Genomic DNA, 17,817 nt, shown 5'->3' with positions numbered 1-17,817 from the left:
CTCTACCAAAAATCAAAAAATTAGCCAGGCGTGGTGGCAAGCGCCTGTAGTCCTAGATACTCGGGAGGCTGAGGCAGCAGAATGGTGTGAACCCGGGAGGCGGAGCTTGCAGTGAGCAGAGATCATGCAACTGTGCTCCAGCCTGGGCAACGGAACGACACTCCGTCTCAAAAAGAAAACAAACAAACCAACAAACAAAAAGAGAACCAGACATGACGTGCCCCCTGATATGATGCAACGGAAAGTACACACCACCACCTATGAAGTTGACTTGTCAAAAAAAGAAAGAAAACAAAAGAAAATTACCCGAAGTGTAATCAAGCCTCTAGAACTATCTTCAGTTTAGAGGCAAGAGCTCCAAAGAAAGAAACATGTTAAACAACTCAATTTTTATGACTGGGGAGGTGCTGCCCAGTCAAACCCTGTAAAATCCAGTTTCTTCAACAAATAAACACATGAGAAATGAGAACAGAGGATGTTAAAGATTAAAAGAGACTTAAAGTTAATCCTCAAAAGTTTATTGAAAAAAGAGGACTTAAGAGATACATAACCATATGCAATGTGTGAACTGTGTTTAAATCTTAATTAAACAAACCAACTTATAAATAAAAGTGGGTTTTTTTTAAGAAAATCATAGAAATTTGAATGCAGATTTTATTACTAGATTATGTTAAGAAATTATTGTTGCTGGGTGTGGTGGCTCATGCCTGTAACCCCAGCACTTTGAGAGGCTGAGGTGGGAGGATTCCTTGACCCCAGGAGTTAGAGATTAGCCTGGGCAACATAGGGAGACCCCTTCTCTACAAAAAAGGAAAAAATTAGCCAGGTGTGGAGGCGCACACCTGTACTAGTCCCAGCTACTTAGGAGGCTGAGGTGGGAGGACTGCTTGAGCCTGGGAGGTCGAGGCTGCAGTGAGCTGTGATTGTGCCACTGCACTCCAGCTTGAGCGACAGGTGAGACTCTGTCTCTTAAAAAAAAATACATACATACATACACACATATATATGTATACATAGGCAAACTTTAAAGACAAAAAATAATAATAATACAAACAAGTATTTTAGTAAGAAACAAGGAGGACACAAGGCTTCTTTGTTCACTATCATGGGGCCTCCTGGGGGACCAGGCTGCTGGTTCAAACGTCTACACTGCACCTCCCTGGCTTCCACATGTACCATTTATTTTTCCCTTGTTCTTTATTGCTCTGGGCTTAAATCCTGTCCATCCTGCAAACCCAGCTCAGACGCTGCCTATAGCAGGTAGCTGTTGTGTTAGTTTACGAATATCCACACCCTCTTCTTCAGGTAACAACATGCCTATTTTCTGTTTATCTTCAACTTTTATTTTAAGTTCAGGGTACATGTGCAGGATGTACAGGTTTGTTACATAGGGAAACATGTGCCGTGGTGGTTTGCTGCACAGATCAACCCATCACCTAGGTATTAAGCCCAGCATCCATTAGCTGTTCTTCCTGAGGCTCTCCCTCTCCCCACCCACCCCTTGACAGGCCCCAGTGTGAACAATAATCCTATTTTCTTTTGGATAAACACCTTTAATAACTTCATGCGGTTCAAATGGGGCTGACCTCACCAACCACTTTCCCCCAGGGGTGGGCAGGTGACTCAGGTCTGACCAGTGATAATATCACCTTGATCGCAGGAACAGGCTTTTTACCCAGGCTGAACCAATTAGCCAAAGAGTGTTCACTCCCAGAATTTTGCTGGAAGTATTAGAAAAGAGGCACTTTGTCTTCTCTGGGTTGATAATTTAGAAGACTGAAAGCCTGGAGTTGTTGTGGCCATCTGTCTGAATAGGAGAGAAGACCCTACCTCAGAAAGAAGCCACCATAAGAAAAGTAGAGAAACAGAGCCTGATGCCAATATTAGAGTTTCTGAATACAGCCATACTTCCCCTGCGCTAGCCAGTCTCCTTCCTCAATCGTGCAGGATATTCATTAATAAAAGGCCCTGGGTGAAGGGAGAGATAGAAAGAGAGAATAAGAAAGAGAGGGAGGAGAGAGAGAGAATGAGAGTAAGAAAGAGAGAAAGGCAGAGAGAAAAACAAGGAAGGCAGGAAGAGAATGCATTGTCTTTAGAATCAAGAACAAGACAAAAGTCTACCTGCATTCACCACTTATTCAATACCGAACTGGAGATCTTATAAATTTCAATAAAGAAACATAAATGGTAAAAGGTACAGAGGGACTGACTCTATGGTATCTGGCCCCAGAGGGGCAGAGGATGCTTAACTTAGAAAAAGAAAAGTAGGCCAGGCATGGTGGCCAATGCCTGTACTCCTAGCACTTTGGGAGGCCAAGGCAGGTGGATCACCTAAGGTCAGGTGGCTGGCTAACATAGCGAAACCCGTTTCTACTAAAAATACAAAAATTAGCTGGGTGTGGTGGCAGGCACCTGTAATCCCAGCTACTTGGGAGGCTAAGGTGGGAGAATTGCTTGAACCCGAGAGGCGGAGGTTGCAGTGAGCTGAAATCGTGCCACTGCACTCTAGCCCGAGTGACGAGAGTGAAACTCCACCTCAAAAAAGAAAATGAAGGAAGAACTAGGAATCTGATGGCTTCTTTAGTAACCAAGAGGAAGAACATTCTGGACAGGAATAGTAGGAGCTATTCCAAGAAACTTTCAACTATTCAAAAATATTTATTAAATGTCTCCTGTATTTCGAGTATTCTAATGAAAAATGATAAACAGAACTGGATTATGCAACCAGTCTGTCCCTGTAATTAGTGGCCTGTGTATGGTTTGTACTCTACAATTATTTCCATCTTTGGGAAGGAATGATTTGTTGTATTCATGAAAGATGGTCAGTGATGACTTATGATGGGGAAGGAGGGGAAAAGTGAATAGAAAGCAACAGATAAATATAAAGGAAAAAAGCTAGAAGTCCTTGACATTAGCAATAAAAAAAAAAAAAAATCCGCCAGATGCAGTGATTCACACCTGTAATCCCAGCACTTTGGGAGGCTGAGGTAGGAGGATTATTTGGGTGCAGGAGTTCAAGGCTAGCCTGGGCAACACAGTGAGATTCTGTCTCTACAGAAAATCAAAAAGTGAGCTAGGCATGGTGGCGTGTGCCTATAGTCCCAGCTAAAGGCAAAAGGATTACTTGAGTCTGGGAGGTAGAGGTCAGGGGTAGGGAGAGAGCAAAATTTCGGAGCCTCTGAGACCTGGAGAGATAACGCGAACATACAAGATTTAACAGTGAATATGGCTGTAGGGGCATTCAGGAAAGAATCCCTTAACCCAGTATTTTTCAGACTTGCTTAGGAAGGGAGCTCTTAGCTGCAACTTTAAACATCTAAAGTAGATTAGGGAGGGCCACACAGGGAGCTTTTAGGGTTCTGACAATATTTTATTTCTTGACCTGGGTGAAAGTTACACAGGTATTGGCTTAATAATTATTTTTCAACTGTACATACATGCGTATGTTTTTGTTATTTTCTAAAAGTATGATATATTTCACAGTGTTTTATAAGAAGGGGCTGGGGAGCTCTGTGTTTAAAGAGGCTCTCTGTAGCAGCCCCCAAGGCACCTACTTAGAACCTGGAATTCCATGGGAAATATCCTGAAAATGTTAGTGACCACAGCAAGTCAATCAGAACAGGTCTGAAAATCCAAAGCGGAGTCTGGGAGGAGTGTGTGTGTCGAGGCAGCCTAAAAACATCCTAAGAAGTGAGATGTGATAAACCAGTTCCAGAAGTGTCCATAGGAAATGGAGCCACTGTCTGGGTCCAGGGTCTAAGGACCCCCAGTTCCGACGGAAGGGCGGGCTTGTGGAGGCAGTGGGAACTAGTTTTGTTTTTCGAGAACCTGGAACGCTGAGAGCGAAAGGGCTTTATTCCAGGCTGGGGGTGGAAGTTCACACGGAAGAGGAATGAGGAAGGGAAACAGGGGCGGCTGATGAAAAGCGTGATTATCCTGAGCCGGTTCCAAGCTAAGCCAGTGACCCAACGCAATGCTGGGAATGCACTGAGCTGTGACCCACTCATATCTCATAACCTCCCCACAGCACAGAGGGCAGATCTGGGTGGGAGGACAGGATTACCAAGGTCCTGTCTTTGAAAACACAAGTGCTGTTGTGTTTGGATGTGGGTGTGTGAGCATCAAGAAAACACCTAATTGCTCTAGAATCTGGGAACCGCATGTTTGGGGATGGCCCAGCTGGGTCCTCGAAGGGCCCCAGGTCCTCGCAGAACCTAGTGGGATGGGAGACCTGGTGCTCTCTCAGCTGTGCTTACCCTGGGCGGGACCTAGCAGAGGATCCTGGACCCATCCCAAAGACCAGTGTGGACCAGAGAGGCGGTTTATGTATTTATCATGAGCACAACTTCCTTCTAGGCTGGGCACAGTGGCTCGAGCTGGTAATTAATCTTAGCACTTTCGGAAGCTGACCCAGGAGGACTACCTGAGGCCAGGAATTCAAGACCAGCCTGGACAACATAGCAAGACCTCATTTCTACCAAAATAAATAAATACAATAAAGATTTTTTTTTAATGACTTAAACTTCTAGAGACCAAATATCTGTATCTGTTATCCAGAGAGGCTACCTTTTCCAATATTAGAGTGCCCAAGAGACTGATCAGAAGTCACTGTGTTACTTTGGAATTTCTAGCCCCTTTTGATCTTGACACTCTGTGATAAAATACAGGAATTACTCACCTCCATGCCTCACCATGTTGTCGCAAGAACTGAGACAAACAGCATGTATCTTGGTATTTCTGACGGTTTCTTCCCATCAGACAGGGAGTCCATAGGCCAGCTCCACCTAGTCAGCACATGAGTAGCCTGTGTGCATTTAAAGAAGGGGGGCAAACATTGTCCATATCTCAAAACGCTCGTGCCCTTGACTGCATCTTCACGTCTTCTCTCTCTTATTCTCTCCTTCTGTATCTCTCTGTCTCCCTCTTTCTCTCACACACATGATGTGATGTATGTTCAATGATATTTATTGAAGCAGTCTGTAATAGCAAAAGATTGTAAATTAACCTAAATTTCCATTAACAGGAGGCTACCTAAATTATGATACATCTCTCTAAGATGGAAAATTATGTGGCTGTTAAAAAGTAATAAGGCGAGCCGGGCGCGGTGGCTCAAGCCTGTAATCCCAGCACTTTGGGAGGCCGAGGCGGGTGGATCACGAGGTCAGGAGATCGCGACCATCCTGGCTAACATGGTGAAACCCCGTCTCTACTAAAAATACAAAAAACTAGCCGGGCGAGGTGGCGGGCGCCTGTAGTCCCAGCTACTAGGAGGCTGAGGCAGGAGAATGGCGTGAACCCGGGAGGCGGAGCTTGCAGTGAGCCGAGATCGCCACTGCACTCCAGCTTGGGCCACACAGCGAGACTCCGTCTCAAAAAAAAAAAAAAAAGTAATAAGGCAACTCTTTATGTGCTGATAAGGAATAATTTCAAAAATACATTTAAAAAGTTAAAAAGTTTTAAAAAGCAATGTGCAGAAGAGCTATCATTTGTGTGAAAAGTATAAATATATGCAGTTTAAAAAATTAATGTACAAGCCATGCTCTCGTTCTGTCACCCAGGCTATAGTGCAGTGGCAAGATCATAGCTCACTGCAGCCTCAAATTCCTGGGCTCAAGGGATCCTCCCACCTTCGCCTGGCTATTGGCACACACCACCATGCCTGGCTAATTTTTTAATTTTCCGTGGAGACGAGGTCTCTGTATATTGCTCAGGCTAGTTCCAACCTCCCAGCATCAAGTGATCCTTCCTCCTTGGACTCCCAATGTGCTGGGATTACAGGCATAAGCCACCACGCCAGGCCATATGCATAGATGTTTTTAAATGCTGAGACTACCTTTGAAAAGATCCATAGAAGCCTGGTAATAGCAGCTGCCTTCGGAAAAGGGAACTGAAGATCAGATGAAGAAGGGAGAACAGCTTTTCCCTGTATACTCTTCTGCCCCTTTTGAATTTTGTGAAATTTAAGCAATCTTTTATATTTTAAAATATAAAAAAGTAAAGAAGGCAGGCTGCTTTCCAAAGCAAGGAGTATTTACATTTAATCCAGTTTGGGGAAAGCCTAGGAATTCATCAGTCCTCATTAGAAAGTACAGCTTTCTAGGGATCATGCATCTGGACCCCACCCCAACTCCAGTCTTACTTCCTTGGCCAGAGCAGCAGAATCTCAGAGAGATTCTTACTTCCTTTTACTTTCTTCTCTTTTTCAAACTGATTCCCTTCTTTTTGTGCTTGTCATGACATCGTGTTCATTTCAATATACTTTCCCAATATGCTAACGTTTCCAGCCTGACTGCTTGTTTCATCCTGATTATAGTTCACGTTGGCAGCCCCTGTGGAGCCAAGGGCAGGCTGGTTGCACCCACTGAACCGCTGTCTCTTTTGGGAAGTCCCTCCCTCTGCTGCTTTAATTCTACCTCTGGTGATTCCTGTAAATTTCAGTGCATAAATAGCCCTTTTGTCATGTAAGGGTTCTGTTCTTCCTGTTGACTTCATCCTCAATCCCTTTTTCTTCTAGACCTTGGGCTCATTTCCTTGTGTGTCCTATGATTCCCTTTCTGCACTTCTTAGTTACTCAAATCTCTGACCCTTTCAGCTAAGTTCTCCCACCCTTATCATTCACCAGTGCCTGATCACAAAGCCTCCCAGATCACTCAGGTTTCAGGTAGGAGGTTATCGTAAAAGACCCCTAAGATCCAGCAATTCCAATAAGACAATGCCAGACCATGAGTCTACTTTCCTATGTATCTCCCGTCCTTCATTCTGTAAACCAAAAATAAACTTCCAAACCCCCTAAACAAAGGAATGGACCCCTCCTCTCAGCCAAGGACATTCCAAAATTAACCTGAAAAACCAGTTCAGACATGATGGGAAGGGGGAGTTGGACATACCTCATCATACCCTCCTCTCTTTGAAATTCAAGCACAACCACCAGCATTCACATTAAAACAGAGATCTTAAAACTGATAGAACAGGCCACGTCAGATGGCTCACACCTGTAATCCCAGCACTTTGGGTGGACCACCTGAGGTGGGGAGTTCGAGACCAGCCTGACCAACATGGAGAAACCCCCGTCTCTACTAAAATTACAAAATTAGCCGGGTATGGCGGTGCATGCCTGTAATCCCAGCTACTCGGGAGGCTGAGGCAGGAGAATTGCTTGAACCTGGGACCTGAAGATTGTGCTGAGCTGAGATCATGTCATTGCATTCTAGCTTGGGCAACAAGAGTGAAACTCTGTCTCAAAAAAATAATAAAAAAAAAACTGATAGAACAGACTATTTGTAGCAATAAGATACATCATGTGACAGCAGGTTCTGAAAGAAATCAATGTATTTTACCCTAAATATATATATCTGTTATGAATTTTGAAATGGTCCTGCAAAGCTGTCTCTTGTGGGGAAAATCTACATTCTGTAGAGAATCCTCTTTCCTTTCCAGATCTTTCCCTGATCCAGGAGAGAATTAACTAAGTGTCTGGTATCTTTTTAAGTCTGATTAAAAAAAAAAATTACAGTGTATTCTCTCTGAAGCCTGCTGCCTGGAAGCTTCATCTACATAATAAGAACATCAGCCTGCACAATCCCTTATCTTAACCCAGACACTCCTTTCTATTGATTCCAGGTCTTTAGATAATAACTTAACTCTTCCAATCAGAAAACATTAATCTAGGCTGGGTATAGTGGCTCACACCTGTAATCCCAGCACCTTGAGAGGCTTAGGCAGGTAGATCACTTGAGGTCAGGAGCTCGAGACCAGCTCAGCCAACATGGCAAAACACTGTCTCTACAAAAAAATACAAAAATTAGCCAAGTGTGGTGGTGTGCACTTGTAGTCCCAGCAACTCGGGAGGCTGAGGCAGAGAATCACTTAAACCCAGGAGGCAGAGGCTGTAGTGAGCCAAGATCACGCCACTGCACTCCAGCTTGGGGAACAGAGAGAGATTCTGTATCAAAAAAAAAAGAAGAAGAAAGAAAAGAAAATCTTTACCCACCTATGACCTGAAACCCTCCCCAACTTTAGGTTGTCCTGCCTTTCTGGATCAAACCAATGTATACCTTATATGTATTGATTAATGTCTTAAGTCCTCCTAAAATGTATGAAACCAAACTATAGCCTCACAACATCAGGCACATGTTCTTAGGACCTCTTGAGACTGTGCCTCCGGCCATAATCACTCATATTTGGCTCAGAATAAATATCTTCAAATATTTTACAGAGTTTAAAATTCCAACTTCATGAGTCAGGGAACTACTTACCTTTTGATCACATTTCTTAACTGACTCTTTCTGGGGAGAGACTGTTATAGAGTGGAAAGAGTTCTGATTTGAGCTGGAGAGATGTTGGTTTTGTAAAAAATATATATATAAAATTCTAAGGCTCCCCGAACTATCTGAATGGATCACTCCTCTCAGCCAAAGGCATTCCAGAATTACATAAAAATCTTGGTCAGGCCATGATGGAAGTGGGGGTTGGACATGCCTCATTATATCCCTCACCATTAATATCAACACAGATCTTAAGTCTGATAAGAAACATTTACAGTAAATTCTGTCTAAAGCCTGCTACTTGGAGGCTTGATGTGCATGATAAAAACCAGATCTCCACAACCCCTTCTTGTAATCCAGACATTCCTTTCTACTGACAATAACTCTTTCAACCAATTGCCAGTCAGAAAGTGTTTAAATCTACCTTTAAGACCTGGAAGCCCCTCCTTCAAGTTGTTCCACCCTTCCAGATAGAACGAATGTATATCTTACAGGTATTGATTGAAGAATTATGTCTCCCTAAAAGTTATAAAAGCCAGCTGTATCCGACTACAAGTCGTCAGGACCTCCTGAGGCTATGTCATGGGTGCATGCTTAACCTTGACAAAATAAACTTTCTAAATTAACTGAGACCTGTCTCAGTTATTTTGGGTTCACAATTTGAATCCTTGCTCTGTTGCTTACCAGGTGTGTGGTCTTGGACATGTTACCTCTGCCTCATTGAACTCCGTTTTCTTTCTGAAAAATGAAAGTAAGAATCCTTACTTCATAGGGGAATAATGAGGATTAAATCAGATTTCTACGTAAAGAGTATATTTTATGCCTGGACTCAGAGTCAATGCTTAGCAAAGGTAGTTCTCTCCCACTGAATATCCTCCAGCCTTATTCTTCCAACTTCATTCTACGGAAAATATGCCACATACACTCTTACCAGCATATGCAGGAACGCCTGCCATGTGCTCATGTATATACAAACTGATCTACACAGAGATATAGAGATACATATTTATATGGCCCAAGAAACAAGAAATTTAAAAAATAATAATTTTAAAAATACAGTAATGACATATGTTATCCTATTTTAATATCCTAGGAAAGAAGTTAAGGTGAGGAAAACCATGTGTTGAAGAAGAAAGGAATGAGCCGGAGTTGAGGAAATGGACAGTTGAGAAGCAGAATTAGGGGAGTGTATGGGAGTAAGAAGTACACGGAACTCTGATCAGCAAGAAGCTTACCTCCATAATAATTTGGTATGTACAGGCGGTTTATGACCTAATTTGTGAACTTGGCCCATCCAGGATAGCAGAAGACATGGAGGAGGAATGAAAGTTGACCACAGAAAGACAGAGATTTGTGCCTATAGATGGCCTACTAGGAGATGACCCCTTGCTGAGCTGGGGAGTCAAGAATTCAGAGTTTGGGGTAGCTGAAGCAACTGGAATCTGAAGGGCAAGGCATTGTGAAGAAGAGAGAGACGTGCAGGGAAGGGACCCTACAGTTGTAGGTTTGGGTCACCCATGGGGTCTTAGATGAGGGTTTGGCTGCACATGCACAATGTATGACCTTGTAGGATTATCAGAGAGGCTGATAAGGAGTTAGAAATTGAATAGAATATAAGAGATAAAGAAGCCCTGGGGATATTGGAGATCCAGACCAGCCAGAATGGAGAGATGCCATTAACACCTTGTTATATCTCAAGCATCAGACTGAGACATCACAGAAGCTGTGCTTTAGGAGTAAGGACTACACCCTAGAGTATGGCCTATTATAGATCCACCCTAAAAACAAACTAACTAACTAAAGCCAAGCCCTGAAATAAATCTGAGTTTGGAGGTTGAGTGCTATGAAGTCAGAAGGTCTGGGTTTTTCACAGATTTGCCATAACAAAGCATGAAATACAGTCAAGACAAGTTCAGGGGGATCAGCTAGTGACTGAAGTGTATGCAAGACCAAAAATTAATGTTCTTCATGAGTAAATAACAGACTCCATAGTTTCTAAAGCATGTCCTTGACACACTTAGAGAATTGACACACAATAGAAAATAAAAAATTTCTAACTATAGGGAAAAAACCCAGAAAAATGTGACCCATTGTCAAGAAAAAAGTTAGGCAATAGAAATGAATCCAGAGGTGACCTAAATATTAGCAGACAAACACTAAAATATAATATGTTCAAAGAACTAAAGGAAAATGTGGTCATAATGAGTGACAAAATAGGGAATCTCAGCAGAGAATTGGGAGTTATGAAAAAGAACAAATGGAAATTCTAAAATTGAAAATTACAATAAATAAAATAAAACATTTACTGAATGAATTTAATGGCACATTGGAAATGAAAAAAAAAGTCAGTAAACTTGAAGACAAATCAAGAGAATCTATCCACACTAAAGAATGAAGAAAAAATACAGTAGAAAAATAAACAGAACTTCATGGGCATATGGGAAAATATCAAATATTCTAACATACATGAAATTGGACACTCAAACAAAACTTTGAGGAGAAATACAAACAAAAATCACGCTTATGCACCTACTACTCAAAACCAGGAATAAAGATTTTTTTTTAATTGAATTTTTTTTTTTTTTTTTTTTGAGACAAGATTTTGCCCAGGCTGGAGTGCAGTGGCATGATCATAGCTCACTGTGGCCTTGAACTCCTGGGCTCAAGCAATCCTCCTGCCTCAGCCTCCCAAGTAGCTGGGACTAAAGGCACATGCCACTATGCCTGGTTAATTTTAATTTTTTTTGTAGAGACAAGGTTTTGCTGTTTTTGTAGAGACAAGGTTGCTGAGGCTGGTCTTGAGCTCCTGGCCTCAAGCAATCCTCCCACCTTGGCCTCCCAAAATGCTGGGATTACAAGCATGAGCCATCATGCCTGGCCAAGAGAAAATATTTAAAACAGCTAGAAAATGAAAGCACATACAGAGGAACACTGTTATTAAAAACCACTGAATCTCATCAGAAATAGTAGAAATCTTTGAATCAGTATTTTTTGTTTTGTTTTGCTTTGCTTTTAAATTTTTTTGGAGACAGAGTCTCACTCTGTCGCCCAGGCTGGAGTGCTGCAGCGAGGCTCACTGCAGCCTCAAACTTCTGAGCTCAGGCAATCCTCTCGTGTCTGCCTCCCAAGTAGCTAGGACTACAGGTGCCTACCAACACACCTGGCTAATTTTTTTTTTTTTTTTTTTTTTTTTTCCTGTAGAGACAGGTTCTCACTCTTGCCCAGGCTGGTCTCAAACTGCTGATCTCAAACTATTGGCCTCAAGTGATCCTCCTGCCTCAGCCTCCCAAAGTGCTGAGATTATAGGCCCTTTGAGATTGTAGGTGAACCACTGAGCCCAGCCAGTTTGTTTCTGTTTTACATATATTTTATGATTCTATTTATATGAATTGTCCAGAAAAGGCAAATCTAGAAAGACAGAAAGTAGATTAGTTATTGCCAGGGGTGGGGATGGGAATGGAGAATGACTATCATTGGGCATGAGGTTTCTTTTTGAGGTGATGAAAATGTTCTAAAATGATATTATGGTGATGGTTGCACAGTTGTATAAATGAACTAAAAATCATGGAATTATACACTTAAAATGGGTGAATTTTATGGTATGTAAGTTGTATCCTGAATAAACCTGATTTAAAAAAAGAAAAAAGAAAGAACAACCCTGAGATAACCATCAGAGGATTTCTTCATGGTGGACACTCAGTGTCTATAAAAGGCATCCTTTCTTCCAGTATGTTCTAAGGCAGTTCACTTCCCAGAGCGAATGGAAGATGGTGGATTGGGGCCTCAGCAGATGCAGCCTGCAGCTGCTCAGTGAGAGCATGCATGATGACATCGTTCTCCAGTTTATAGCCCATATCATCTAAATTCTCCTTATCAAGCATCACTGAGGCCTCTGAGCAGGAATCCCACGCCTGTATTTCCTGAGATGCTCTGTAACTCATGTTGCAGATGTGGTCTGAGGCATCAACACTACTGAGAAGCCTGCAGACTTAGGGGAAATGGAGCTGAACAGTTGCTGTTTTTGTTTCTCTAGTACTTCATTTGGACCCAATTCTAGCAACAGGACTTTCTTGTCATGAAAGTAAATATCATATCCCACTCTGCCCTACTCAGAGCCCCACTAGGCCTGCATTGGGCAGTGCTTCCAGAGAGAACCCTCCTGATATGGTTTGGCTGTGCCTCCACCCAAATCTCATCTTGAATTATAGATCCCATAATTCCTATGTGTTGTGGGAGGGACCCGGTGGGAGATACTTGAATCATGGGTGTGGTTTCCTCATACTGTTCTCCTGGTAGTGAATAAGTCTCACAAGATCTGATGGTTTTACAAGGGGAAACCTCTTTCTCTTGGTTCTCACTCTTTGCCTGCCATCATCCGTGTAAGACGTGCCTTTGCTACTTGTTTGCCTTCCACCATGATTGTGAGGCCTCCCCAGCCATACAGACCTGTGAGTCCATTAAACCTCTTTCCTTTATAAATTACCCAGTCTCGGGTATGTCTCTATTAGCAGTGAGAGAACAGACTAATATACCTCAAACCCCACATCACCTCTGCTATATCCTCAGAACTGGAAATCTGAAATATTTGATATTTTAAAAAGAAAATACTGTTAACAACAAAATTTTATATACAGTGAAAACAGTCTTCAGTAATGAGAGGAAAACAAAGACATTTTCAGATCAATGAAAGCTTACAGAATTCATAGCCAGTGTATCTGTGCTATAAAAACTGCTAAAGGGTATTATTTATGTTAAGAGGAAACAGAAACTTGGATCTGCAAGGAGTAGAGAGCAGCAGAAGTGGTAAATTAGCACATAAATATTAAAATGCATGAACTTTTTTCTCTCTGAATTTTCTTGAGAGACAACTGACTACTGTAAGGCAAGATTATTTTAAGACTATTTTAAGATAAGACTGGAGATTGGATTTATAATGTGTCAAGTTGATATGACAACAAGAGCACTAGGGATGGCTAATTGCAAATTTAATGGTGGAAGACTAAATGTTTTCCCTTATAAACCAGAAATAAGGCAAGGATCTCATCTCCTACCACTTTTATTCTATTTGACTGGAGGTCCTCCCCAGTGAAATAAGACAAACAAAGAAATAAATATTGGAAGGAAAAATATAAAGCTGTCTTTATTCCCAGACAGCATAGTTGTTTATATAGAAAATCCCAGGGAATTTACAAGAAAGTAACAATTATTAAAAAGTGAATTTACCAATGTCATAATATAGAAGGCCAATATACAAAAACCCATTGCATCTCTATACACTAGGAGCAAAATTTAGAAAATTAAAATTAAGTAACCATTTAGCAATAGCATAAAAATATAAAATACATAGGAATTAAGTAAAGGATGGGCATGACCTTTATAGTAAAAACTACAGAATATTGCTGAAATTTTTAAAGATCTTTATAAATGTGTATATATACACATCTAGATATAAATGTGTATATATACACATCTAGATATAGATGTGTATATATATGTATTTCATTATATATAGATATAGATGTGTATATATATGTATTTCATGTTCATGTATAAGAAAACTCACAATAATAAGACGTTCATTTTCCTATATTCTTCTACAGATTCTACATATTTCCAATAAAAATCCCAGTAGCCTTCTTTTTCTTTCTTTCTTTTTTTTTAAGTGACAAGGTCTTGCTCTGTCACCCAGGCTGGAGTGCAGTGGCGTGATCATAGCCCACTGCAGCCTCGACTTCCTGGGCTCAAGTGACCCTCCCACCTCAGCTTCATGAGTTGTTGGGATAACAGGAGTAAGCCACTGTGCCAGGCCTCAGCAGCCTTCTTTTTAAAGAAACTGACAAAACTGATTCTAAAAATGTATATAAAAGTGCAAAGGATCTAGAAAATCCACAGAATTTTGAAGCTTTCAGTTGGAGGGCCTATACTACATGATATAAGACGTTCTCTAGGTCAGTCATGGAGGCTCACACTTGCAATCCCAGCACTTTAGGAGGCTCAGGCAGGAGGATCACTTGATCCCAAAAGTTCCAGACCAGCCTGGGCAATACAGTGAGACCCCAACTCTACAAAAAATAAAAATTTTAAATTTCAGAAAATAAGAAAAGACTTACTCTAAAGCAGCAGTAATTAAGACAATGAGATAATGGTGTAAGGACAGACATATAGATCAATTTAACCACACTGAGATCCAGAAGTAGATTTACACATATAAATCAACTGATTTTCCCCAAAGACACCAATGATTTCAATAAGGAAAGAAAAGTCTTTTCAACAAACGATTTTTATATGCAAAAAACAAACTTTGATACTACCTCATATAATACACAAAAATTCATCTGATATGGACCACAAACCTAAATGTAAAAACTAAATCTATAAAACTTATTAAAAAATACGTAAGATGGCCAGGCGCAGTGGCTCACGTCTGTAATCCCAGTATTTTGGGAGGCCAAGGTAGGCGGATCACGAGGTCAGGAGATCGAGACCATAGTGAAACCCCGTCTCTACTACAAATACAAAAAAAATTAGCCTGGCATGGTGGTAGGAGCCTGTAGTCCCAGCTGCTCAGGAGGCTGAGGCAGGAGTATGGCATGAACCCCGGAGGCGGAGCTTGCAGTGAGCCAAGATCGTGCCACTGCACTCCAGCCTGGGCGACAGAGCGAGACACCGTCTCAAAAAAAAAAAAAAAAAAGTAAGATAATTTTCATGACTTTATAAAATATGGTCATGAAAGTCACAAGCTGTAAGAGAAAAACCTTGATAAACTGGATTGTATCAAAATTAAAACTCTCTGTTCTTCAAAATATTCCTTTAAGAACATGAAAAGAAAAAAAATCCCAGAATAAGAGAAAATATTTGCAATACATATATGAGATAAAGGACTTGCTTTCAGGATACATAAAGAACTCATACACCTCAATAAGAAAAAGACACGCAGCTCAAATTAAAGATGGGCAAAAGTCCCAGCACTTTGGGAGGCCAAGGTGGGCAAATCACTTGAGGCCAGGAGTTCAAGAACAGCCTGGCCAACATGGTGAAACCCTGTCTCTACTAAAAATACAAAAATTAGCTGGGCATGATGGTGGGTGCCTGTAGTCCCAGCTACTCAGAAGGCTGAGGCAGGAGAATCGCTGGGACCTAGGAGGCAGAAGTTGCAGTGAGCTGAGATCGTACCACTGCACTCCAGCCTGAGCAACAGAGCAAAACTCCTCCTCAAAAAAAAAAAAAAAAAAAAAAAAAGGATGAAAGACATGAACAGACATTTTGCAAAAGAAAGTATACGAATGACCATGTAAGCACATGAAAAAGTGTTCCAGCTTCATTAATCATCAGGGAAATGCAAATGAAACCACTCTGAGATACCACTAGAATGGCTAAAATTTCAAAAACCAACAACACCAAATTTGTGAGGATGTGGAGCAACCAGAACTCTCATGCATTAACGGTGAAATTGTAAAGTGGTACAACCCTTTTGGAAAAGTTAGGTGATTTCCTATAAATCTGAACACATACTTAATCTATGATCCAGCAATTTCACTTGAGTGTTTACCCAAGAGAAATGAAAACATTTATCTATACCAAAATTTGTACATAATATTCATAACAGCCTTGTCCATAATAGCAAAAACTGGAAACAAGTCAAATGTTCATCAATAAGCAAATGCATGGAAAAATTATGATAAATCCATACTAACCAGTTAAAAAAAAAAAAAGAACAAACTAGTGATATGCAAACGAACTTGGATAAATCTCAAAAGCACGTTGAGCAGAGGAAGTCACACTCAAAAGAGTACAGACTGTATTATTCCATTGAGATAACATTCTAGAACAGCTAAAATGAATCTATAGTTACAGAAATCAGATAAATGGTTACCTGGGATGGGATGGTTAGGATGAGATTGACTACTACAAAAGAGAAACAGGGAAGTTTCTGGGGTGCTATAAATATTTTGATTGATGTTAACAGTTACATGAGTGTATACATTTGTCAAAATTCATCAAAGTCTACATTGAAGTGTATGCATTGTCTTATATGTAAATTATGCCTCAGTACAGTAGATTTTTAAAAATTTTTTCTCATAGCTCCCCATTGAACACAGGTGTCATCATGGCAAGACATTTCCTAGCTGAGAGATGCTTTTTCATTTTTTCATTCAAAAAGTAGCTTTTTCCCTCCTTCCTTCCTTCCTTCCTTTCTCTATTTCCTTCCCTTCCTTCCTTTCTCTATTTCCTTCCCTTCCTTCCTTCCTTCCTTTCTCTATTTCCTTCCCTTCCTTCCTTTCTTCCCTCTCTCCCTCCTTCCCTCCCTCCTTTCTTTCCTTCCTTGCTTCCTTCCTTCCTTCTTTCCTTCTTTCCTTCTTTCCTTCCTTCCTTCCTTCTTTCCTTCCTTCCTTCCTTCCTTCCTTCCTTCCTTCCTTCCTTCCTTCCTTTCTTTCTTTCTTTCTTTCTTTCTTTCTTTCTTTCTTTCTTTCTTTCTTTCTTTCTTTCTTTCCTTCCTTCCTTCCTTCCTTCCTTCCTTCCTTCCTTCCTTCCTTCCTTCCTTCCTTCCTTCCTTCCTTCCTTCTTTCTTTCCTTCTTTCATGGCATGGTCTTGCTCTGTCACCCAGGCTGGAGTGCAGTGGTGTGATCATAGCCCATAGAGGGTGCACAGGCATGGGAGCTCAGGTGAGGCAGAGAGCTGAGCTCACCTGAGCTCCCATGCCTGTGCACCCTCTATTACACCACTCATATGTCTACCATTGTTTGCAGATCATGAGCTGCTTGATGACTGATGCTAAGATGACCAGCCAACAAGGGGTTTCCTGGGCTTCCTGAGCTAAAGGATGTTCAGTGCTAAAGCTAGGAGGCCCAGGCAAATGGGGATGATGGTCACCTTATCTGAGACCTTGTGCTACTCATCTCTGAAACCATTCCCAGGCTTAGCCCCCTATCAGGTGGGTAATGTATGCTCAGTAAATGTTTCCTGAAAGCCTAGAATATGTGTGAGTAGGACATTTGAAATTCTCCTTTGGTTTCCCCATGCAAACTGAGGCCTAGAGTGAGAAAGCCAAGTGTAGTGGCAGATCCTGCCCCAGACACCAGGCTCACTTCCGTCCTACCTAGGGCGCCAGCCTCTCTCCCATGCCATTGGGTGTTCCGGAAGGCAGATAAACAACTGACTTCAAGTCCTATTTAAGTTTTATGGAGTAGCCAAGGTCTTCCAGGGCTCCATCTCCAGGAAGCCCCCTCCCTGCTGCCTGGCCGGCTCTTCTTCTGGTGAAGTCATCCGACCCCAAGTGGCCCACAGTTTCCTTTCTCTCCACACCTCCCAAACCCGCTGCCCAGTGCTGGCACTGCCTGGGATTACTGCTGACCTTTCAGGGCTGTTTGCTCAGAAAGTGCCTTTATGTCAACACAAACAGCCTTCAGTTTTGCCAGGACCTGGCTCCTTTTCTCCCTGGGGTCTAGGGTAGAAAAATAATAACCAGTGGGAAGGAGAGTGAGCCACAGGGGAGTGACCCTGCATCCCTGGACCTTGGGTCTCTGTCCTTTCAGGCCTGTCCCTCAGGGCCTC

General features: G+C 41.7%; 1 long non-coding RNA gene across 1 annotated transcript in view; it reads right to left on the bottom strand.

Moving 5' to 3' along the window:
- LOC105482010 (uncharacterized) overlaps window positions 1-17,575 on the bottom strand; it is a 29,284-nt gene extending 11,709 nt beyond the window's left edge. Inside the window, exons 1-3 of the long non-coding RNA XR_987339.3 lie at window positions 17,363-17,575; window positions 8,949-9,002; window positions 4,679-4,977 (exon numbers count right to left, since the gene is read on the bottom strand). This is a non-coding gene — a long non-coding RNA (uncharacterized lncRNA). The remainder of the gene's footprint in view (window positions 1-4,678; window positions 4,978-8,948; window positions 9,003-17,362) is intronic.
- Between the last annotated feature and the right edge of the window lie 242 nt (window positions 17,576-17,817).

This window comes from Macaca nemestrina, chromosome 8 (assembly GCF_043159975.1).
Source record: "Macaca nemestrina isolate mMacNem1 chromosome 8, mMacNem.hap1, whole genome shotgun sequence".
NCBI classification, from domain to species: Eukaryota; Metazoa; Chordata; class Mammalia; order Primates; family Cercopithecidae; genus Macaca; species Macaca nemestrina.
This window is presented reverse-complemented; position numbering and strand designations above follow the sequence as displayed.